Source organism: Rhipicephalus sanguineus, chromosome 1 (assembly GCF_013339695.2).
Source record: "Rhipicephalus sanguineus isolate Rsan-2018 chromosome 1, BIME_Rsan_1.4, whole genome shotgun sequence".
Lineage (NCBI taxonomy): Eukaryota > Metazoa > Arthropoda > Arachnida > Ixodida > Ixodidae > Rhipicephalus > Rhipicephalus sanguineus.
The window spans coordinates 294,263,855-294,288,213 of record NC_051176.1 but is presented as its reverse complement, the minus strand read 5'-3'; the positions used below and the strand labels follow the sequence as shown (position 1 = coordinate 294,288,213).

Sequence of the window (24,359 nt, the reverse complement as noted above, 5' to 3'; positions counted from 1 at the left end):
AGCTCCATGAATATTCCGCCCTCCAAGCGTCACTTCGTGCACGGAGCCGGCGTCAATACCACCGAAGACGCGCAACCAACTCATCCACGCAACGCATTCCAATAGACCAGCAGACTGAGACGACTGAGAGAGGAGAGCGGCGCGCCACCCCGGCGCCAACCCCGTCTGCGTCGCCGAGCAATGCGCTACAACGGCGCCAAAGGGCGAGCGTGCGATATGTATGGCGTATACGGCGGCTCTTCCGTATACCGAAGCCAATCGAAACGCGCTTCAGGAGGGTCCAGTGACTCCTTCCCAAATGCGAACTCTTTTTTTCTGCCTGTACCTTCCAAAAGGGGTCAGATGGACACCCGAGGAGAGTCACGGTTCCATGACCCTCTTTTGACTCTCTTTTTTCTTAGAGTGTAGCTACGTTAAAGAAAAGAAAATTCCGAAAGGTCTTAAAATTAAGGTCAGATGTGCTCTTGGTACCCTACCGCCTAAACTATTAGCGAAATGGAACAGCATTTTAGAAAGCGCGTCTTTGTCATTATTAGACATTTTAAAAGAACATTGCGGAAATCAACTTGCTTTAATAACCAACCAACTTAATAGCGTTAAACTAGCTGAAGAGGCAACTGAAGAACTTGCCCAATTTCTAGAACGCAGAGAAGATAAATTGCTGATCAAGGAAAAGCGCAAAGAAAATCACGCTACGAACTCTGCCCTCAATAATTCGATGAACACGGTAGAAAGCTCCGCAATTCCGGCCCAACACCCAGAACGCCGTAGCGAAGTGGTAGACATATCACAAGTCCAGTCGATGTAGATCTGCTCAAGCGCGGCCTTACATTTTGTTCCACAAACAATGCAGTGAACGAGTACGAGCTCCACAACAATATAACTGAGTTTTCAAGACGTTTGCGCATCAAGGAATTTTTCTTGTTTGATAAGGCAGATACGGAAGACGGAAGCAGTGACTCTGCGTCCGCCAAGCACTTGGACACCAGATACAGAACAATGCCAAGATCAATATATAAAGCTAGTGTCAAGGGAAACTCTGAGCACAGCTAAACGGAGTCGAAAGCCGAAGAACTTAACTTACGCAGAACACGAGGTCTTGAAACAACTTTCAAACAGAAAGGACATTGTTATAAAACTAGTGGACACGGGTGGTAGTATAGTAATCTGGCCTATAGAAAAATATAAAAACGAAGCTATCAGACAACTCAGCAACAACACGAACTATCGAAAATTAGCCTGGGACCCGACTCAAGAATATAGTAAAAGCATACAACATACGATGACGGATTTTCTAGCCAGGGAATTAATCACACACTTTGAGCACCGGTTCCTGATGCCTAAAAACAAGCAAGCAGACCGCTTCTACCTTCTTCCGAAGATTCATAAGGTGTCCATAGATGAACTGCTTATCGCGCAAATCCCGGGCAGGCCTATAGCATCTAACAACAATACACCTACTGAATCGCTATGATATTTCTAAATCGTTATTTATCTAAAATACCATCTAACCTGCCGTCTTTTCTTCAAGATACACCTCATTTCCTTCGAATAATAGATTCTATTAACGAAACACTAACACTCTCGGATCAGGCCATTCTGGTAACATTAGACGTCTGCTCCTTGTATACGAATATACCAATCGCTGAAGGGATTGAAGCGGTCTCAAAATCACTTATAGAAAACAAGCAAAGACACAATGCTGAAGTTTACCTATCGTTACTGAGATCAGTCCTGACGCTAAATTATTTTGAATTTGATTCGTCCTACTACCTGCAAACTTTCTGCACTAGTACGGGACCCCCTTTTGCGCCAACATACGCCAACATTTTTATGGGACAGTTAGAATCAGAGCTGTTGGAATCTTGTCCAGTGAAGCATTCCACCTATCTCCGTTACATAGACGACATATTTATCATATGGTAAGATGGCGTAAGTGCACTAAACGCATTCATTGACCACTGTAACAAGTTTTACTCTAGTATTAAATTTACCATGCACCATTCTTCCAGTGAAATTACCTTCCTAGACACGACGGTTTCTATTGAAGCAGGAAAATTAAAGACGACGCTTTACAGAAAACCGACAGACAGCCGACAGACATACCTAGCTTGGGATGTAATAATAGCGAAAGTTGGGCTAGTTGGTGGTTCATGCCTAGATACACTAGTCATCACCCGCGACACTGCAAACACGGGATATTTGTAGGACAGGCGAGGCGTATAAGAAGGATCTGTAGCGATGACAGTGACTACGTTCACCACTTAAGCAACCTAATGGAAACATTAGTTAAAAGAAATTACCCTCAAGATGCTCTAAACAAGGTCTACAACGAAGCATGTCAACTAGATAGGAAATCATCACCAGCTCAAAGGGCCCCCGTAGCACAGCCCAACCAGCCGCCAGCATTTATAACCAAATACTCAAATGCGCTACCAAACATAAGTAATATCCTCCGTAAGTATTACCCAATACTGGCAACCAACGAGCGCCTTAGAAAAGCGTTCCCCGGAGTACCAAAGTTCGTGCATCGCTGCGATAGGAATTTTAAGGACATGTTAGTGCATACAAAAGTAAACCCTCATTCTACTGCCCACATAACATCTTGTTCTCGTCCAAGGTGTAAGACTTGTAAACACCTTCAAGATGGTGTTATAGTTGAAAACACCAGAAGTGATTACGTCCATCATATAAAATCTAGTTTTACCTGCACTAGTTCAAATGTTATCTACATGACCGAATGTTCATATTGTCAAAAACGGTACATTGGCGAAACGGGACAACCTGTTAATGAAATATTAAACGGGCATCGCACGGACACGGCGAAGTTACCCAAAGCAGTGGCACAGCATTTTAATGTAGCAGGTCACAACTTCGAAGATCTCAAACCTTACATATTTCAGTCAAACTTCCGGCCCCCAAGAGACAGAAAATATACGGAGTCATACCTTATTCACAAGTTCAATACACTCCAGCCAGCAGGTATTAACGTTTTTGAGGGGGCTCTTGAATCTATTCGGTATGGTACATACACAACGAAAACCAATGAGAGTTAAGCCCTTCAAGGAATTTCGAACCTACTATTGTTCAAATGTCACGTGCTTCAACTGACAATCAGTCAGCGAAACGTATACCCTCCCCTCTCCCCCCCCCCCCCGCTTTTTGCTCCTTTTTTGCTTTTTTTTCGCCTTCCTAATGACTCGCCCAGTTCGTCACGGCGGCCTCTCCCTGCCCCATCCCCACTCTGGCAACATTGCCCTCCCCATCTCCCTTGTGGTGGAGAGCGCACGAAGCAAATACACACGATAGCTAAGGAAATCAGTTCCAGCCTTGAAGAAGACAAGTCCACTTGTCGAAACGTCGGCTCGAGCACCCACCCCCTGTTTACGGATTTTTTCATCGCAAGCTTCCATCTTCCACTTCTTGCCGTTTTTTTTTTTTATTATATGTTGTCACTTAAGGAAAGGGCGCTATGCACATTATAGCTGGTAAAATATAATCTGCAATGTGAAGCGTTAAAAACATCTATATGACATAACATGCCAGATCAACTGCGATTGCCGTAAAACGTCACATTATTTGGTGTAAGCACTATGCAGCTTTACGCCATCGATCTGCGCCTTGTAGGCAGTCATGGGCAGTAACTTGTCACTAGTAACGCGTTAGCGGTAACTAGTTAAACTTGTAACTGTAACCAGTTACTTTTTAGTTGGAGGAACTTGTAATTGTAACACTTACTTTTTTCACAGCAACTGTAAAAGGAAATACCGTTACAATTACTTCTGTCCTTATAAAAAATTATCCAACAGCAACACTCGTTAAAGGCTTTTCACTTTTTCGAAGTTTATTCTTTACCATATCATCTCCAGCCCTCAACTTTTCAGAATTGGGCTCCCCTCACAGTCACTAAAAGACGATGATCTTCCCTGCAGAAGACCGAGGTCGGTGGTCGGTCATTAACGCATCATGTAAATCAAGCATGTTGCAACTAAACAGAGTGCTAAGTTCACGTCCGTTTTTTTTTTTTTTCGGCATATATGTCTTCTTTTTCTCACTTGAGCGTCTAGCTCCGTTCTTGGGTGGAGGAGCATTAGGACGCCATGTTAATCGTGTTTGATAGGTGGCTAGAAACCAGCAAAACGTTAAACGGCTAAGAGCCAGAAATACCGTGAACTAGCGAAGAGATTTTTTAAAACTTCTTTGGAACTGGTGGTAAATTTTCACTCCGACTTAACGCAACAATTATTAACAAAATGACAGACGTTTCGCCTCCTATGCAGGTGGCATCCGAAAAAAAAAAAAAGACCGAGGTCGACCACTCTACTAGTCACACGTCCTTGGAAATGTCTAGTGGGGGGCCGGGGTCGTTTTTGCAAGCCGATGCGCCGCAGAGAGTAAACCACGATTCTAGGAGTTTTCTTTTCCCTCACCTTCGTTCACAAACCAGCGTCAGCAGTGTTCAGCAAGCTCCGACTTGCCCCGCCACGGTGGTCTATAGTGGTTGTGGCGCTCGACTGCTGACCCGAAGGTCGCGGGATCGAATCCCGGCCGCGGCGGCTGCATTATCGATGGAGTCGAAAATGTTTGAAGCCCTTGTACTTACTTTTAGATGCACGTTAAAGAACCCCAGGTGGTCGAAATTTCCGGAGCCCTCCGCTACGGCGTCCCTCATAATCATGTCGTGGTTTTGGGACGTTAAACCCCAGATATTATTAACAAGATCGGTCTTAGAACGCGTTGCATGGGTTGCTTTAGCAACATTCCGTTTGTGTTCTTTAGGCCTCGTTGATCCTTTCCTGTCCGTTTCGCCGATGCCCGCGTCGTACTTTTAGATGACACCGCCATGATCGTCCGCAGGTGTGCGGTCTTTGGATTTCGCGAACACATGTCCCAAGGTATATGTAATAACGGGGCTTAAAAACGGCTTGTATGCCCAGCGGGCGCGAAGCTCTCCGAACAGAGTCAGACACACCTTGAACGTACGGAACAGACGCAATGGACGTCGTCTCCACCCGTGATGCCCTGTCCGTTGCTCTTCACATGCGCCGAAACATCTTTGGACACTGCCGTCGTTCCAGCGCATCAACCACGTTTTCCACTTCAAGTATGAGGCGTACAAAATGATTGCTTGTGTTGAGCCCCCTTTTCCGTTTCCTTCGTCCAGGGTGCAGTTTTGAGTATACCCGCATGCCTTCGTACGTTCTTATTAAATAAATTCTATCATTTGATTTGTGATCTATTAGATTTTTTATACAGTAACGGAAAAGTAACGACGTTACTTTTTCACAGTAACTGTAACTGTAACAGGTTACTTTTAGAGACTGTAACTGTAACAGTTACTTTTTTGGCTTAGGTAACTGTAACACTTACTTTTTACTGGTAACGTGCCCATGACTGCTTGTAGGTCCAGCTGCTGAACCGCTCCATCACAGATGAGCGCGTACGACGCACTGCCTTCGCGCCACATTGTTTAGAACCCGTTCAGTCCCGAATTACGATGGAGGACATGACTCAACAACACTTTATCCCAAGCGTTCACAGCAAAGTGAAGGAAAGTCAGTGGAATGAGCGTCGTGCGCCTTCTAATCAGTACTCATAGTTATTGCGTAATTGTACCTCTTGGTTCAGTAAAGAACAACTTAGTCCATCTCCTTTCTTTTTAGTTGAAAAGAATTGACTGACCCGTTCAAGGTACAAGAACAAATTAGATATTGGCTGCAAGCGTAGCGAGAACCAAGTACATTGGGATGCGTTCGCCATTGCTAACAGAAGGCCAACACGTCGAAAATGTTCTAGATGTCTTTACCAAAGTGTTTTTTTTTATTTGTGAGGAGGTCTTCTACCACACAGCCACGTTACTTCTTGGCTTTGTGAGATTTGCTGTAAGGCATATAGATAAAACTTTATGGATTTTATGGTCTATGGAGTTATGGTCTATGGGTTTATGGAGTTTATGGATTTTATGGTCTTTTATGGATTCACCTAAGACGACTCGAAGGCGAGAGCCATTTTCTTCTTTTTCTTCTCAGTCGATTGTGTTGATCCTGCCCCGCTACCCTCCGAAAGCGTTGTGCACCTAACGTGGTTTTGCACTGCCTCCGTGATCCGCCCACCTTTGACCAAACGTCGACGCCATGTGATGACTTCATCATGTGACGTCACGTTATGTGACGTCATGATAACGTCACAGATTGTGGCCATCTGTGACTTCTTGCGTTTGATGAGGTCACTTCTTGCGTTTGATGAGGCATCTAAGGTTTTCGCCTTAATAAATTCGAGTGAAACTAAGGCCTCTAGCTGGGCTTCTTACCAGAACTGCTGCATAGATTCTGAAAACTTGTCCGTCACCCAACGATCACAATTTGCAGGTTGTTCTGACTTCGGTCCAACCAGGGCCGTACCCAGGAATTTTTTTCGGGGGGGGTTTGCGTGTAGAACGGCTGCCATTTTTTAAGATTTATACTGGCTTATTTTCGTGAATAAAACAAGTACATCGCTTACTTGTAATAATTCGATGGTACTTTTCAATTATTTGTACCCAAATAAAGAAATTGGTATGTCAACCTCAAATTCTGGTTAAAGCAAGAAATAAGTTTGGACAATAGCACCACCAAAGCCGGGGACACCGCGACCAACGGCTCCTGATGAAGTAACACAATGTAACCGCGGTTCAAAAACGGTATGTATGTGTTACAAGCTGCCACTGTAGCGTCGCCAGCGCGAAGTCGGCGACGGGAATGGCAGCAGGTTAGGTCGTTCCGTACGTAAGCAGAGACAGTGAAGAGATCAGAGACGTGTGAGGGGAGGCGAACCAGAATGTGTAGGTGCCATGCCACTCACCTTCCTTGGGCGCCCAGTGGTAAAGGCGTCACTTTGCCCAGCGTTGACTGTAGAACAAAGGTCACTAGTAGTTGCACTGCGGCCACCATCATTTCCCGGCGGCGCATGGGTGTCCTGCTTGTGTTCGTTCTCAGGTGATTCATATAAACCGGTGCATTCTCCTGAGTCGCTACAGAAGTTCGGACGCGCTTGGCTTTCCACCAGTGCTGAGGAGGGCGAAGTTTTATCCTTCGAAGGAGGCGGTTCTTCTCCGTCCGCTTCATCGGTTCGAACTTTCTTGAAGTAAGACGCAAGACTCCTTTGCTTCGTTGTTGCAGAGTGTCTTTTCATTTTGCTGCCGCAATCCTGTGCACGCACACAGAAGTGGCCAGTGGCTCCAAAAAGACGTTTGCGACTGCTTCGACTGCCTGGCGTGAACGGCGGGCGATGTTTTCTTCCTCTCTTATCCACTTTACAGTGGCTAGAATGTAGAAGTGTGATGAACGCGCCGGCTCCCGCGTGGCGCATGTGTTTTCTGAACGCCGCTACAGCTGGTGTGCATGCAGGCCCATTATTGTACTCCAGCTGCAGCAAACTGGATTAACGCTACTTAAAGACCTTTTCACAGAAGACTCCATGGGCACTGCATACTCCCCTTAATATACGTGAACCCCCAAGAATGCACTGCCGAGACATTTGCACTCCCGTGGTACAGTCCAGAAAGGAGGTGTTGCTCCGTTCCTGTGAAAAAGTCACCTTTTCACAGACGGCTCCCTGGGCGCCTGCATAATTCTCTCTGGGCTGCGCTAATTAAATAGCCGTGACCCCCCAAAAATGCACTTTGTAGGCTGTGACGTCAGCCTCTGTACTCCCGCGCGCAGCCCAGCTTGGCGGCGTTTTCTCTCCTGTGAAAGTTGACCGCTGGTGCCGGATTGTGTGCCAGCTGTATCCTCGCTTTGTGCGCTTTGTAGGGAGGCGCATATACCTTCTGTGTACAGAAGAGGTAGATTTCCTTGCGTGTGGTTAAGGTTGTTCGAAGTTGCTCGGATATGCCAGTCTTTCAGTAGATGTCATCTTCGATGATTCGTTTCGGTGGCGAGGACTACAGTTTGAGAAAAGTTTACCCTGCAGCCTGCGTCCTCGGAATGCGCCGCTGAGTTTTTCCGCTTAGGGGTTTCGTTCCCTGGCAAATTTGCGCACGTCGTGTTGGTGTTGCCGTTGCTGTCGAACTGTTTACGTTCACAGAAGGAGACGCGCTTTTCATAGGAACCCAAAGCCGACACGTGCGGTCCGCACAGACGGATAACTTCTCCAGCGGCAATGCACAAGGAAAGCATCTGGAATCAATAAAGGAGCTGCTACGGGGTGAAAGACGAAGGAACGCGAGGGCGAAGTGCAAAGCTGTACAAATAGGGCAGGTGCGAGGGAGGGAGCGCTGAGGTGTTCTGGTAAAAGGGTAGGTTTGAAGAAAGGAAGAAGAGGGAAGCAATGCCAGGAAAGTTGCAGTGTAACTTTGGCAGCTGGTGGTCGCTGTGAAGGCGTGTAAATATTTTAGTATCACCCGAAAACTTAAAGCATCAAAAAAATTTCGGGGGGGGGGGGGGTCAGAACCCCCTCAACCCCCCCCTAGTTACGGGCCTGGGTCCAACCCATCTAAAAATGTTTAGTATAGGATCGGCTTTGTTCCAGGGCACATTCAACGCATTCTGCTGTAGCAACACGCGGCGCGTTCAACTCAAAATGGAGCCATATTGAGTATTCAGGGGTTACATTTGCCCACAACGCAATTGCAGAGGCCTTTTGTTTGCCACCACTGGATATAAAACCAAAGAAAACACGTGCGCATGTGCGCACAGAAAGACACTGCCATAGCTTTGGTCACAGGGCAGCACGACGCATGCAAGGGAATGTTGTATATATACTGTATACGGGGTGTCTCCGAAAAGTAATCTCAGTGAGTCGATTAGAAAAGGTGTACAACACCATTAAAGGTTTCAAAATAGGCTCCTCCTGCGACAATACATCGCTTCCAGCGAGATTTCCAGGCATCGAAGGCGTCACGGTAGGTCTCCTCCGGAACGTCCTTTAAAGCCTTGGAGCAAGCCTCTTTGACTTTGTCAACTGTACCGAAATGATGTCCTTTCACGGTAGATTTCAAGCGCGGAAACAAAAGGAATTCTGGAAGAGCCATGTCAGAACTGTAGGGCAGCTGGGGAACCCTTGGTACTTTTGCATGGACAAGGAAGCGGGTCAAGACGAAGGCGGCGTGGACTGGCGCGTTGGCATCGGTGATGGTTGTTGACGGCTGTCCAGCGCGGGCTTCATCGCTGACCTCTACGACCTTCTAAACAGGCCTTATGCTGCCGCTGCACTTGACGTTGCGACTAATAATTATCAATGAATGTCTCTATCATAGGAAAAGTTTCCACTTCAGACTCGCCGAGTTTCGCGCAAAACATGATGGCAATCCTTTGTTCCAACGAGCGCTGCGTTGTCGCTTGCACGGGAAATTAAAACAAGTTTCGCGGAAAAGGCCTCTCCTTATTCTCCAGATCGTAGCATACGACAGTGCGACCGCACGTGCTTAAGTTAACTTCCCCCCTCCACCAATATCAAGTGGTCCTAGCCTGTTGTAAGGTATAGACGCTTTACAATTTGATCACTGACATTACTTTTCGGACAAACCCTGTACTACATGACGCCGAGAGTTCATGAATGACAAGAGGAGGCGCGTTATATTACACAAGAAACAACAAAAAAGATTACCTGTCACTCTTTTTGGTGAACCTTGACATACCGCGTGTATGTGGCATGTCAAGACTCACCAAAAAGAGTCACAGGTAATTTTTTTACAGTGTATATTAACCCTTTACTGCACAATTTTTTGTTTCGTCATAATATTATCCACGGAGTTGCACGGAAGCATACCAATAGTTGCACTACCATCGAAATTTCGTAGATTTTTACAATTTGTATTAGCAGAAAAAAGGCACGTTGAGTATTCGCAACAACGAGTAAGTACAGAACAATTGTTGAAGGGGAAAGATACTCAGTGCGTTTCGAACTCATTTGCACATGTCTATGAGTGGGTGCACTCATGTTGTGTGGTTCAAAAGAAAGCAATTGCTTGTTGGACAAAGCTCGTCTCCACACTTCTAGCAGTAGTACATCATGCAGGTTCCCGTGCAGCCAGGAAACTTGCAGCGCCTTTCCACATCAGACTGAATATATGAAGGAGGAGACAGACCGTAACAAAGCGAATAAAATTTGTGGCAGAATAGAGGTTAACACAGCTTTAGACTTAACAGGAAGCTTGTGTAATTTCAGAGTAGGCAGAACTTTTCTTACACGTTCCGGACTCGGTCGAGGAGCGAAGAGGAAGAGGATCACGAGGGCATGAGAGGCGGAGACGCTCGGAATTAACTATCGCATTTAGTTGCGGAAATGCAACAACACGTATAGGCGGCTTCAAAGGGGCTTTCCTTTTGTTTTCATTGCCATTTATTGGAATGTTGCGTAAATGCAACAATGTGCAGTAAAGGGTGGCGCTTCAGATTTCTTTTTATAAAACATCGAATCCTTCAGAATTATTATATTTCCCGACGCTCGCATTGAATTCATTATCTGAATTCTTAAAATTGGACGCATCTAGAACGTTACTAGCGCTTTCTGTGAATCTAACCTCACCCACACACATTAAAACACGGACGAGAAGGCATCCCATCAGATTAAACAGTGCGTGTATATAGTCTAATTCACGTCTAAGCCCCGTCCGTAAGCGAATATACTGCACTTCAACCCACGGGCCAGCGCTATCTCCATTGGCAGATATAGGCGTCACGAATGCGACAGGAGCCTTAGGTGGGGGAGGTTCCTTAGAATAAGAGTACGCTGCTTTGCTCCACGAAACATGACTCAAGGGAGCGTGGGAGCTGGCAGACGATGTGGTCGCAAGATTATCGAATCTCTCCACACGTGCGCCACGCGGCCAGAGGCCGCACAACTCCCGACGAGTGGCGCGTACGCCCTAATTCTTTAATGAGCGTTCGCTTAAATCTCCGAGCAGCGTCGGTAAGACAAATTAACTGCGCGCTTTCCTTTCCACGCATGCTCGCGTATTTTTGTGTGCAAGCCTATTAGCGATCGTGCGTGCGTGAGCGTGTACTCACTCACTCACTCACTCACTCACTCACTCACTCACTCACTCACTCACTCACTCACTCACTCACTCACTCACTCACTCACTCACTCACTCACTCACTCACTCACTCACTCACTCACTCACTCACTCACTCACTCACTCACTCACTCACTCACTCACTCACTCACTCAATGCCAACTATTAAGTCTACTGAGTGAATTTTACAGCTTTACTCTGGAAAGAAGAAACTAAGACGGGCAAAGTGTGCAGCACTGCAGCTTAAACAGCTTAAGGGCTAACTGCCGCCCGGATACTTTATTGACTAAAACACATGTCTCTTTTACAAACAGCGAATGAAACCAGGAAGAGCGCTTCTACTATCGCTTTCAACTGCACCTAGATGCTATATATTTTGCTCATTGAGCCAATGATTCTCCAAAGAATTAATTTGAATACGAAACTTGTTAAAGTGTCATTTGGGAACTAACTTACGAACTTAGTAAGGCGATTCGGAAGTCGAATTCCGCGAAGCGTCTCTTTTGTTGACCCGTGCCCGCTGGCTTAATCTCGGTTTCGTTACTCTCGTTCAGATTACTTTCATTATGTGTACGCTTAGTGTATTCCACCCCCCTTCCTCCCCACGGGGTACTAAGCTTTCCATCTCTAGGGGATTCAAAAAGCGCGAAAGCCTCGCTAAGCTTATCGCATGAATCATCAAGATCCTTTTTGGCATTGTTAAGCGAAATCTGTCTACGCAGCTTCAGGCGTGCGGAATTCTTTAGGGCAACGAAAAGAGCAAGGAAGGAAGAAATGCCAAACGAGAACAGAGAGTGCTAAGCGCCTCTGAAAAGCAAAACTAGAACTCTTCGAACAAAAGAAATACAAAAAAAAAAAACAGGAGCCACCAAAGACGCGCGAAACCGCTTCCCACGCGCATCCTTCGGCAGCGCCTTTCTCAAACCCCTTAGAGGCGCATTCGCGTTTGCTCAGCAAAGACAAAAAGCAAACAGAGCTCGCTGACTGCAGCGCTCAACGAGTGCCCTGTTTCGCCTCTTCTTTTATCAAGTCAAATGGTCGGTAGCAATTCGGACGTCCAGCTTGACTCATCGCGATCTGGAACAGAGTGCTATTCATTACAGCGTTCTTCGTGGGCGGCCACTCGGCAGTCTGATCTCGAATTTCGCGATAAGCTCACGTCTCACCAATGCTTTCTTCTCGATTATTCATTTCTCTTTCTTTTTTCTTCCTATCGGTCGCTTTCTTGTGCGCCACCGCCATTCTCTCTGCGTGCGCCCTAACGTTCCCAACAACTTTATGCATTACATGTATGCAAATCTAGATAAGCGGTGCAGTTTGTGTTGGTAGCTGTGAAGTACGATTTCAACTGCGTAATAAAAATGGGAACGTATTTCCTAGCGATCTACTTCAGTTTTTATTCGGCTCCACGCGGTTACTCAGCAGGTATGCAGGGTGCTAGAGACGGAAGGATTTTCAAGGAAGTAGCTCTAAAAAACGGCTAAATTGACGATCGCGTAAAAGTTACAACGCGTCAGTGTTCGCCGTTGCTGAGATGAAGAGTGGCGTATGCCCACCAGCCTAAAGGAAGACAAGAAGTACGACTGTTCATAACAGAGGTCACTTGCTACACTGATGTCCTGTCACTTTTACTATCTTTGTGCTGTCGCCAAATCAGTCATTGAGTAGCTTAGTGGAGCGGAAACTTGGGCTAGTTGGTTTTTCAAGCCAGAAGGCGGCCTCAACAAAATCATGCGAGCCTACGGGATCTGTACGATGGACTAGCGCCGTCAACAGGGCGAGCCACGCGAACGCCGCAATGGCGAAGCGAACGCGCAACTCGTGGGCCTCGAGCTACGCTTGACAGGTCACATATTTTCTAAAATTCTAACACGCAAATATGTCAGTGGAGCCGTGGTGGACCCACGCATGAAAGACTTTAGTGCTAAAAAGCAAAAAAGATAAGTCTTGTGATTTCAATTCTTGTTTATAACCAGATTAGTAGAGTTGTGTGATCTGTTACCCAACAAAGTAATGTATGCAATTTAAGATCTTAAAGTGATTTGTTGATATACCCGTACCAGCCGCGGAGGTCGCATTTCCATGGAGCGAAATGCTAGAGGCCCGTGTGCTTAGATTTAGGTGCACGTTAAAGAACCCCAGGCGGTCGAAATTTCCGGAGCCCTCCATAATCATATCGTGGTTTTGAGACGTTAAACCCCAACAATTATTACAGACACATACAGAAAATCACAAGGGAAACATAGGAGAACCGCAGTTCCGCTGTTTCTGGGTATTTCGCACTGGGTGGAACTGGGGTAACTTTTTCTTTAATTAGTGCTCGTTCATTTAGACACCTTGCGAGCGCGCCGCTGTAGCGCTTGCTTGCTACGTAAGTTTCTTTACTTTAGCGCCACAGATTTGAAACGCAGGAAAACGTAAATAGCAATGATTTAGCGGGCTAGAAATTTTTAAGCACGATGTTTTCGAATGCGATGCAGAATGTGGTGTCGAAAGCCCTGCAATTATCCATGGGGTGAATTTAATTAGGCAAATAATTTTTCACAATTAACTAAGCGTTCACAACAACACAAGCGTTGGCAACAACAACAGAAACTTACCAGTGTGTGCGAGGCGACTACTAACAAAACGCTTTTGGTAGCGTCTACGTATCTCGCGGCACGTTTTCTTTTTTTTAATTAACTCGGTCCGAGTTCTCTTGCACACATTGTGCAATTTCTGTGAGCCCGCTGTTCGTTGCCTGTATACAGGTCACACGAAGCAAGAGTACTTTCGCTGTGGTGCTCTTAATTATAACAAACCAAAAGCAATCTGCGCACACTGCCAGAAGCTTCCTAGTAGCTCACTCTACAAAGGTCCCCTCCCGACTTTGAAAGATCTCTCTGCATTTTAACTGTAAGTTACCATGTGTAATGGTGGTAATGTTCGTTTTTACTTTAGAAGTTTACGAAAAATTCCAAAAACGGACGTTTATCAAATGTTGTGAGATTAAGACTGTATAGCCGGCAGAAGAACCCGGGGTAGTTTTGGCTAATTATTGCCACGAGAGTCATTCGTTGCTTTTAGGGGGCGCATTAGAGGAGAGAGAGAGAATACAACTTTATTGTCGTCAGACATTACGGAGGTAGGTGATCCGCCAGGCTGAGCCTGGTGGCCACCTCCTCTGCCCTCTGTATGGCCTGGACCTGAACTTCCACCGCATTAGAGGAAAACAAGGTTATACACGATGTCCGCTAATGAGATGCGACCTTTCAATCGCCGAATAGCGCTTCCCCAAGCACCTGGTTTAGGCGTGGTAGCCTCATCATTTTGCCGCGTCCATTTAGAAGAACCTTCCGCAAAAGACCGTCCAAAAGACTCTGCTACTTTCCATCAAAGCCTCGTTAATAATTTCCTCCTTATTAACGCACGAACGCTCGTTAGCACGTGCCAGGAAACGACGCAGTCGGGTAACTTGGACGTACGGGGCACATGAGAGAAATCGAGGTCTTTCCATTCTCAGCATCTCCGATACTGGAACCGCCGGCTTCACTACCGCGGCCGATTGACATCACTAATTTTTTCCGCTTACGATGGTACTGCTTACACCTTATCACAACTGATGCCAACATCTCTTCTACGCAGGAGCTGAGAAAGATACATATGTACGTGTTTTTCCGCAAATAAAGCAGTTGTAAGTGGCACTGTCCTGTGTCCTTTCCCGTGATTGTGTTCTCTAGCGCCTTAAAGCAAATATGAAGGCACACGAACTCGCCCAACAAAAGGTTGCCTTAAAAGGACACTGAAGAGCAAGTCGATTTTTCTCATATTAGTGAAGTACTCTTTCACGATACCATAAACACCACGCTTGCTGCGAGAAGACTGTTAGTAAGCGAGAAAACGCGCAAAAACAAAATGTGGGTGGCGACGCCACCTTGAAGTTTCCGCACCATTCGCCGTGACGTCACATGGTTTGACGGCGCCTACTAGGGATACGTAGTTCCTGATCGGTAAAAATGAAGTACATAGTCCTCTGAGGGGGCCATAGACTTAACATACCAAGTTTGGAGTAATTTTGTTGAGCCAATGGCGCCAAAATATGACAAATACACTTTGAAATCTCTGACGTCACGCGGGGAGATTTCGGCGCGCAATTTAAAAATGTAACTTTGAACTTTTGTCCTGTATTAATAAACCTATGATGGCAAAATTAACGACGTTAGAGTTCTGAGTGTACAATTTATGAATCTAAACTGATTCATTGTTTCTCTTTAGTGTCCTTTATTACGATGGTGCGTGCCTGAGAAGTAGGGCGCGAAATGTCAGAAGATTCGCTACAACAGCGTGAGATCACGCCTGCGGGCGAAATTTCTGAAAATAATCTGATTTTTTATTGCGATAGTAATTATATGCACACTCTAAACGTGTTTTTGTCGTCGCTGTCGCCGTCATGTTCTATATAAAGTCCACATCGGTAACATCGCCCCGTGCATCGTATGCTATACCCGCAGGAAGAAGTGCGCGAGCACTGGCGACGAACGCGGCTGAAGGAGCGATAAAAGGAGCCTTCGATCTCCGTCGCACGGAGGGCGCATGCAATAACATCACCCCGCGTGTGAGACCTGCCGTCGATTGCTCCTCAAGCAGAGGGAAATTGCCCCCCTCCCTTCCCCCCCCCCCGGTCTTTCGTCGGGCGAAGGACCATGAAGGGACGCCGGGGGATGGATGTGGGGGGGTGGGGGCTGCGTCGCTCGAGCAGCAACTGCGAACTTTGATCATAAGGGCGCTGCTGCGAGCGCTGGCACGCGCGCTACCTCGGCAGACATCAGCAAACGGCTCGCATACCCGTGTACGCACTGTGCTCTCACCGCTTATTTCGCGTTGAGATGACAGACGGCACGAAAACCGCTTCGCTCCCTGGAGTGTCCGTATTTCTCTTACACCGGCATTTTGTAGAGTTAAGCGAGATCGGCTCCCAAAGAGTTAGCTGCTAGCCTTACTTCATATAACACTACAATTTGTTGCTATCGCATTCATTGCTTCGCCCTTGCAGCAAAACAGATTTTTTTTTTCACTGAAGTCTTCAAACTAGTTATGCCTTCATCAAAAAAGGCTTAATTACGCTTTAACATTTACAAATAAAACTGACCACTTGCCTTCTGGCATAGAATAGCTTCTTGTTTTATTTATTTATTTTAAAGCGCCTTACAAACCAAATTTACAAAACCCAAACTCGCATCCCTTCCTGGAAACATAGCCGCCTATCAGACGGCGCTCGAGCGTCTGTTACAAGAACGGCGCCTACAGCGCTGTCTCGCTATATTTCAAAAGCAGGCCGTACGCCTTTTCATAGCGACCTTGTAACGCGGTGTGTGGAACCATCGCGATCAAACGGCTGCCTTACGCAATGTAATTCTGTCTATCGTCCCGCTCGTAACATTTGCGCTGGCCGATGAATGGCAGCATTTACAGACGAGGCCGCAGAAATCTGTTGGCGCCACTTTTGCCAATATCTATCTGCGGTGGCCGCGCAGCGCCATAAACAGCATCGTATAAGCGGGCCATTAGGTGCCGCACGGCTCTGGTTTAGCGCGTTCAGTGAGCAAACAGGGCGCCTACTCGATAACGTCACCCTGAGGACGGCGCCCTGTCCTGGGAGCGCGGCAGGCCAGCGTCGTTACGCTGCGGCGTCAAACATGGTCTGCGCGCAAGGATTCACGTGCGCACAAACACTGCTCCCGCCAAGTGCGCGCACGCTAAGAAGCAAGAGTGCGTTTGTGTGATGCCCCCCCTCCCTTCTCCTCGCACCTTAGCGTGCCATCAAATCAGACGTGATTCAGCTTGCAGGGCCAGCGCTGCGATTCCTTTCTATACGCAAGATGGAAGCCGCCATGAAAAATATTTGGCACCACTTGTTATTTATTGCTCGCAGACGGGAAAGTAGGCAGCGTTCGAGACGGCTATAGCATTACACAGTTGAGAACTACTTATATACTCATATATACACGCGAAAGGGTTATACACTCACTAACATAGAGGTAAAATAAATAAATGTGAAGAGAAAAACAGGCAAACTAAAGCAGCAAAACAACTTCGCACGCACTCGCATTAAGTTGCATGTACGACTAGAGAAAAAAATACGCGTGTATTAAGGTAACTGATAATAAAGCCAAGGAAAACACAGCACAAGTTATTTGTAGCTCTAGATTGATCGAAAAAAAAAACATGCCACTGATGGAAGTTGAAACCACAACCTGCTAATTAAAGCCCGTTGCATTACGTTTCATGCACTTTCAGCGTTCAACAGAAGCATGAAAAAGACAGAGACAGAAAATACTAATTAACAGTAAGAAGGCTCGTCTTCAACTGAATTTATTACGCAGAAAGAACAGGTTTTTTTATGAATATTCACACGCCAGAACAGTAATTGTGGCGTATACATGAAGCCACTTATCATAAATGCACGGTAGACAGGTTTTCAAAAAGATGACCTGTTTCTTTCGTCGACAATGCGCAAGAGGCTGCGCTTACACATTTTTCATATTCTTTCTTTATCCAAAAAGCTTCGTGCGCCAGACTGCATTTTTCATCCTTAAGCCTGCCCAGGACGCGCGCGCCGTAGAAAAGTGATGTGCCCTGGCATGGCTCACAACGTCAGCTAAGTGACCTGCTCCCGCTATCGCCCTAACCTGCGCACGGTGCTTTCTCAATCTGTCGTTAATGCAACGACTGGTCTGGCCGATGTAATATTTGCCGCATGACAGAGGAATGCAATAAACGACCCCTGCACTGCACGCAAAAGGGGTAGCCTGCTTTTTTGCGTTTTTTTCCCCCACTTATTTACAGCACACGCGTCGTGAGGAGGTATAAGAATCAAAATGCTGTCAAGTACGCGAAACTTTTTTTTCATTAAAAAAGAAACATGAAAAATGTGATAGCACAGCCGCTCTATCGTATTGATGACGAAAGAAACACCTTTCTGAAAACCTGTTTGCCCTGCATTTATGATGAGCGGCTTCATGCGTGCGCAACTATTCTCGTTCTGGCGTCGGTTGGCCTATGAACAGTCAGTCTAAAAGTCGTTCCTTTCGTGCAATAAAATCAGCGGAAGACCAGCGTTCTTCCTGTTATTTGGTATTTTCTGTCTCTCGTGTTTTTTTTTCCCCCTTTTTTCTGTTAAGCGCTGGGAATGCATCCAACGTCAGTGTTCCAACTGGCCCAGCTAACCGCTTTAAGCGTTGCTTAATAAACTGAAGCTTTTAGCTAGTTGGTTCTGCATATTGAAAAGGAAACAGCGCGATTTTTTTTTTCAGACGGGAACAAGGGTACAGAGGAAACGACACCGACAAGTGCTGACTTTCAACTGAAATTTTATTGCACACGAAAGGTATATATGTTGCGGGAAAATTTGTCAACGGAAACATTAAAGCGTGACATGACTTCCTGGCATGATTACACGTGCTCCTCTAGATATGACAATTCTTTCTGCGACAGACAGACAGATTCTTTGCTGAATCATGTTGAGCCTTCATGCGCTATTTGGTCGGCTTCAATGATTTCTCAAGTGCGTTGGTCTTGATGTCTGCCGATAATGAAACGTTGCATTGCATACGTAACAAACAAATGCCACTCTTCAGGTAGTCCTCTCATGAAACACTCCCTTCACAAACACACATCCATATTTAAACTTTTTTTAGCGCGCACAAAAGACTGAAACACACATAAATCTACTAATCAAATGAACTCGGTTACAGCTATCTGCAGCAAAACCCGCCACTGTCGTCTAGTGGTAATGGTGCTCGACTGCTGACCCAAAGGTCGCGGGATCGAATCCCGGCTGTGGCGGCTGCATTTCGATGGAGGCCAAATGCTTGAATCCCGTGTACTTAGATTTAGGTGCACGTTAAAGAACACCAGATGGTCAAAATTTCCGCAGCCCTCCACTACGGCGTCCCTCAAAATCATATCGTGGTTTTGGGACGTAAAACCCCAACAATTAATTATCTACAACAAAATCCTGTAGGGCTGTCGGGGAACATATCCGTTTACGAGTAATCACAACGGGTAAATGTTTTCAAAAATGAAAGTTCATATCTGTCTAAGTGACTACATCGTAAATGGATTCATTATTGATCTCATAGCACACGATCTAGAAGGGCTCCAAACAGGCGCCTGTAGTGCCGTAGTAGTTGAAGGCTGTCTTCGTCGCTCAGTGTACAGAGCGATGTGTGTGGGCCAAGGCAAGACGTGAAGTTGAAGACCAAAGCCAACAAAAAATCAGTCTCGCCAATGCGGGGAAACATTGATTTTTTTTCCATAGGAAGAAAGCTTTAATTGAAGTAGAGAAGACGTTAGGCCACATCAAGAGATAATAAAAAAGTTTTTTTTCTTCGAGCTTGCTGGTGCACAGGTAAGCACCACCTTATAAAGCGGATGCTCATAGCATCCATCCATTCATTCTAGTGCTCCGTAGCATTAGGCTGACTACAGCGCGTTGCCAAACATTATACCAAAATGGCCGCACAGGCAAATGCGTCCAGGATTTAGAGACCATAAGCGAGCATTACAACCATGTAGATGCTTCCAGGCTGACGTCAGCGGTCACAACCGTTAAGATCAACAAATGCGTAGGGTCACGTCCCTATTTTTCGGTCTATACCGCTGACTTGGTTCAGAAATTATTCAGCCTCGTCGTTTAGATCTAGGGAATGCGTTTTTGGCCAGTCCGAACACGCAAGCGGGCGTCGTCTGCAGCTCAGTGTTCTGTGCCTGTCGTCTACGGAATTCTGTGCACAAGGGCCACTAAATGTGATGTTTGTCTCTCGATGCGCAGGGCGTGTCCAGTCTAGGCAGCGCGGCGGGCGCAGCTCGAAGCGAGCACCACAAGAGACCCCGATCAGCAACGCTCGGAGCCCGTTGACGTCACCAGTCGCAGGAGTCTCGCGTGCCTACAGCGCAAAGCTGTAAGTCGCCCCTGATGGCACAAATCTTGCTTGCGCCCGCTGCCGTGGCTACGACGAACGGCAAATGCTCGAGCGAGGCAAAGGAGGCCGGCACAAAAGGAATGGGCCTCGTGGAAAGACGGCTCGTGCGCTCCACTTACCCCCGTCTCTGTTGCTCGAAAGTGTGCCGCATTTTATTGTTGTTCTAGTTTCTCTCGTTTTTCGTTCTTTTTTACCAGTAAGCTCCGTTCGTGCCGCCTCCTGATAACGGGCTCGCATCGTGCTCACAATGCAGGGTCACGTTACGGTGCGGCGAGCTTTTGCGAAACAATTTTACAGGTGTCGCAGTTTAAAACAGCACACTTATTTGTACTGTTCGTTCCTTCTATGCTTGTTGTCCCACCTTTCTGTACCCAGAGTCCAAACTGCATGCCGGAAGATAAACACAGCTTGTAGACATACGCAAATATAGCGTAGAGGTGCGCGCGCTTGCAGGGAGAAGAAGGAAATGTTCAGGTGGCAGCGCTTTCGAGAAACGACAATATCTGTTCTTAAACGCCCCTCCGCCTGCGCTTGCTTGCATTCCCGCCTTCCTGCGTAAGATTTTTACTGAAAAAGTCTCAGTGTTTGCTTGCAAAGTGATTTGTTTTCCTAGAAGCCTTTCGCAAGACTTCGGGAAAGGCAATGCGCGCAGGGTTTATTTTATACTTTGCTCTAAACGTTCCGTTACTGAACGAAAAGGTTTTTTTTTCCTTTTTTGTCAGATTAAGACCGGTGCAGTTCGCATGCTGACCCGAACTTCGCAGGATCGAATCCCGGCCGCGGCAGCCGCATTTTCGATGGAGGCGAAAATATTTGAGGCGCGTGTACTTACATTTAGCTGCACGTTAAAGAATCCCAGGTGGACGAAATTTCCGAAGCCCTCCACTACGGCGTCCCGAACAATCATATCGTGGTTTTGGGTCGTTAAACCCCAACAATTATATATACTGTTCGCATGCTGCCTACGAAATCATTGCGCAAGCTTGATTGTTTGCCTAATTATTTTAACATGCTTCAAGACTGCAAGACATCGGGCTGTGTAAACGAATATTGAGAGCGCCTCACAATTTAGGCTGCAATAGCACATTCTTGATGCGGTAAAAGACACAGGTTTTGTGTACGGAGCCAAGGCAATTTTTCACAGTTGCGGTTCATGAAGATGCGACGTCCACGGCCCTCACTTAACCTCTTATCACTGCCGAGCAGTGATCAGCGGGTGCAGTATTGCTTCGGATCATCGGGCCATCTCATTTAACCTAATTTCTTATCATTTTTAACAGTTCTTTTAACCCTAGTTATCGAATGACCCACCGGAAGGAAACGGGCTTTTTTCTCAGTTGATTGTTATCCTATTTTCCTATTTTATAAAAAAAACGGTAAGATCGTTGCATGCAACCTTTCGTTTAGTAATTTCAACCGTCGCAGTAGAGTGGGCCCGAAGAATGAGCAGTCTGTGGGCCGTAACAGGTGCCTCCCTGGTTTGACTTCCTGGTGCGACTTCAAGGCCCTTTCCATGCACTTCACGTAAGGCACATGGGCAGAGAAATGTGCGGGTCGCCCTTGTTGACTATACTGTAAAAAGTAAAAGTGCGAAAAAACTACGCGAGAACGGGGATTGCATATATTAGTAAAGAAATATCTCGGTATGCCTTTCTTCTGCTCTCAAAAAAAAAAAAAAGGAAAGAAAAGCACGCCAGGCCTGTACGGAACACGCAGCACAGTCGAAGCGATAGCTGGAAGAGTGGCCCTTCTAGAGCACGTTGTAAACTCTCTGGGACGAGTGCATGCTACAAGTACACTTGTAAGTTACCCTTGTAAGTTACCCACTACGCCACAAATCATAATTTTTGCGAAGTAGGGGAGCCCCCACTATGCCAGTATTCGTCATTTTGCGAAGAAGCGAGGCACCTGCTGCACATCTGTAAGAATTATGGCTGAGCTCTTTGTAATGAGTGGGAAGCTTCAAATCTTTTTAATACAGTAGAATATAGCTGATAAGTTTTTCACGGGAACCGGAAAATGAAACGCATTATGCAAAAATCCTACTAACCAAAGAGGTTTAAAAAAGCAGGAAAACATGCATACTCCAACAGCAACACACTTTTAATGGACAGCATTGAAATAACTGGTCAATTTGCACTGCACTTTCTTCTTGTCAACGTCTAGGAGTAAATTCTTCTGAAAAGAAAAAAAAAAAAAGAAGCTGCAGTTTGCTCCCTCAGCTCTGCAATCGACACAAGCTACGAAGTGCGTCCACGTGTTCGATTGCGTCGGCTGCTACTGAACACCGGCCGCCATGGCTCCTTCCGGCTTCTAATGCATCGTCGTCGTCCCCACTATCGTCCGCAACTGCCGCCACACCGCAAGACCACGCAGTGACATCTTGCACGGTTCGCTAGATGGCGCTGCGCATCGCCTCGCGCATCATCACCATCATTGGATGCAGCAGCCGCGCCTGGCAGCGATCTTTTCGGCTCAAAACCGACGCAAATGTGCAGATCGTAGGTTGTTGGAACGCGGTTTCATCTAGTCTATACCGAAGAATAAACGTAGGATTTCTTGATATATCGGTCAACATCCAGTTTCGCGGTCGTATTATGAAATTTTGGGCAAAAATGTGACCGTATTAAGCGCATGAAAATGCATTATTTCTAAGGGATGTTGGCCGGCAATAAAAAGAAAAAAAAAAGGTATTAGGCCAAGATATGTATTATGTAGAATCGTGTCATTGAGATTCCACTGTAGTCATGATCTAATTTATAATTTATGAATTTTCTTGAAAACTACCCGGTTCTTGGCCAATCCCCCAGCGTGGGTGTGGGCAGCGGATACAAGGCTGTACTCTAATATTCTACACTAAACCACCCACTCGTTGCGCAATTCGCATTGTGTGACGCCTGGATGTTATTTTACTCTTCTACCACGCTATATTACATATTGTAACGAGATTCCTTGCCCGACATTACGTCTGTATAGGGTCTTTTTGCCAAGGAGTTTCAAGCGCCGGCGTAGCTCGGTGGTAGAATACTCGACTGAAACGCAGAGGGCCCGGGTTCAAATACCACTCGATACTGGATTTTTTCATTTCGCGCGACAGCGGCTCCGGACAAAGTTTATTTATTTATTTATTTATTTATTTATTTATTTATTTATTTATTTATTTATTTATTTATTTATTTATTTATTTATTTATTTATTTATTTATTTATTTATTTATTTATTTATTTATTTATAAATCCTACAATCCCTGGTTGGGATTTTGGTAGGGTGGGAAGATAGACAATACACGATCTGGTTCAATGATGTTTGTAGAACAAGCATAGCAGGCGCAACAGGGTCCCGTATTTCGCGAGACCGCAAACAGACGACGAAGTGCAACAAAGGAAATGCAGTTATACATCTGTCACACACATAGATACGCACGCACATATGTATTGCAATCCTCAACGCAATTATGTGCATATACAATCGAAATACAGAATATAGGTTTGTAAAATAACGAAGCATTAAACACACATAGGAGGCTCAAAAATAAATGTGTACTCATACTAAATACACGTATATACATATACACAAATGTAGATGAAAAACAGGTTTATGAGCACAAACTTGAAGTAAAAGTTGCCATCGAAGGCTGCAACACTTGGTCATTTGTTAATAAATTCCAATCATTGACCATTTTTGGGAAAAATATTATTTAAAGGAATTATTACGTGTTTCATACGGTGTTAATGTAATATCATGCCGTTGTCTTGTGCTATATTTGCAGGTGAATGGAATTATAGCACAAGACAACCTTAACATGTCCCATTAATATTTGATAAAGAAATTTCAAATGCGAATGGAGGTTTATCGTGGATAGAGTTTGCAGATTAGCTCTGGTTAACAGGTCTGTTACTGATGTGCGTATGTATAAAGCGAACTGCTCTTTTCTGAATCATTTCCAGTTTATCAATATTCGTTTTAGTATGTGAGTCCCAGATAATAGCAGTGCAGTCTAACCTGGGCAGAATAACAGATTTATATGCAAGGAGACGTACTGTGGAGGTGGATACTTTTAGTGCCCCGCGACGAAAAAAAAAAGTTGGCGTTGTGTGTGAGCTATGACTTGGTCGATGTGTTTATTCCGCTGGAGATCACTTGTTATGAGACGTTCTGAGTATTTGTACTCGGTTTATTCGGTAAGGTAATTGCTGTTGTAGCCGTAATGATAAGTGAGGGGCGGTTTTTGTGAGTGGTTGTCATTGCTACTGTTTTTTTTTTCAAGATTGAGCGACGTCTTCCAATTTTCACACTATGACACAACCTTCCACAAAGCTTGATTTAGGTGCAGCTGGTCAGTCGGGTTTTTAACCACGTGGTATAGAATGCAGTCATCGGCGTAAAGTTTAATTTTTACC

General features: G+C 45.7%; 1 protein-coding gene across 3 annotated transcripts in view; it reads left to right on the top strand.

Moving 5' to 3' along the window:
* Positions 1-24,359, top strand: part of LOC119379294 (U-scoloptoxin(11)-Sm5a) — a 194,092-nt gene that overhangs the window by 26,593 nt on the left and 143,140 nt on the right. The window contains exon 2 of one of the 3 annotated variants that reach the window (XM_037648562.2): positions 19,809-19,938. The exons of the other annotated variants lie outside the window; for them this stretch is intronic. The gene's annotated coding sequence lies outside the window, so the exon portion shown is untranslated. The remainder of the gene's footprint in view (positions 1-19,808; positions 19,939-24,359) is intronic. 3 annotated transcript variants of the gene reach the window in all.